Source organism: Geospiza fortis, unplaced genomic scaffold (assembly GCF_000277835.1).
Source record: "Geospiza fortis unplaced genomic scaffold, GeoFor_1.0 scaffold145, whole genome shotgun sequence".
NCBI classification, from domain to species: Eukaryota; Metazoa; Chordata; class Aves; order Passeriformes; family Thraupidae; genus Geospiza; species Geospiza fortis.
In genome coordinates this window covers 2,475,625-2,476,428 of record NW_005054362.1, presented here as the reverse complement: position 1 = coordinate 2,476,428, position 804 = coordinate 2,475,625, and the positions used below count along the sequence as shown (strand labels likewise).

The window sequence follows — 804 nt, the reverse complement described above, 5'->3', positions numbered from 1 at the left end:
AGGGAGAGGAGGAGTCAGGAGCAGAAGATGCACTGCACGGTATCTCTGACCATTGATATTTGTTCCTGCTATAGATATGATATCTAGATAGTCCAAGATATAGAAATGTCATTAACCAAGATAGAGAAGTGCTCAAGGTGAGCTTCCAGTGAGGATGCCAATGTCAGGGTGCATGGTTTGCATCTTCTGCTGGAAAGCCATTTTGCAGGGAAGAAACCTGATGCAATGCTGGGATGTTGGCATCTGGGATGGGCTTCACCCTCCTAAAGCCTGCTGTGGTTTTGTTCCAGGTCTGTTATTCCCATCACTGTTTGCTTTTCCCAGAATGGAAAACCAGTTGCTGGGATAAGTCAAGCTGGAGAGACCCTCTCCCATGCCCTTGCTGATTTTCCTTTCAAGGCCAGTAGTCACACTTGGGCCGTGTGAATGAGCCCTCTTGCATCTTTTAATCCCAAATGAGCAAGTTAGGGAGGTAACTGCTGCAATTCCCTAATTGCTTAGCAACAGTCTCCCTGTCCTGCCATGGCTGTTCACTGTCAAGTTCAGCTGCTTTATCAAACCTTGATACTGGAATAAATCAAACCTTTCAAACTAGTACTCAGAATTGTGCATGAGAGAGCCAGGGAGACACGGTCATATTTTAATTGATTTCTCCCCATGCCCCTAACACCACACCAGGCTTTCTAAACTGAAAGATTTGCTTGGCCTTTGATTTTCGCTCTGTACGGGCAGGGAATGTAAATTAGTCACAGTGACTTTGGCTTTCCAGCCTGTCTCTGATCAATTGTTTTCAGGTTTTCCTGC

General features: G+C 45.6%; 1 protein-coding gene across 1 annotated transcript in view; it reads right to left on the bottom strand.

The window, feature by feature from the left end:
* Positions 1 to 804, bottom strand: part of ABCB9 (ATP binding cassette subfamily B member 9) — a 12,419-nt gene that overhangs the window by 3,828 nt on the left and 7,787 nt on the right. The window lies entirely within an intron of this gene.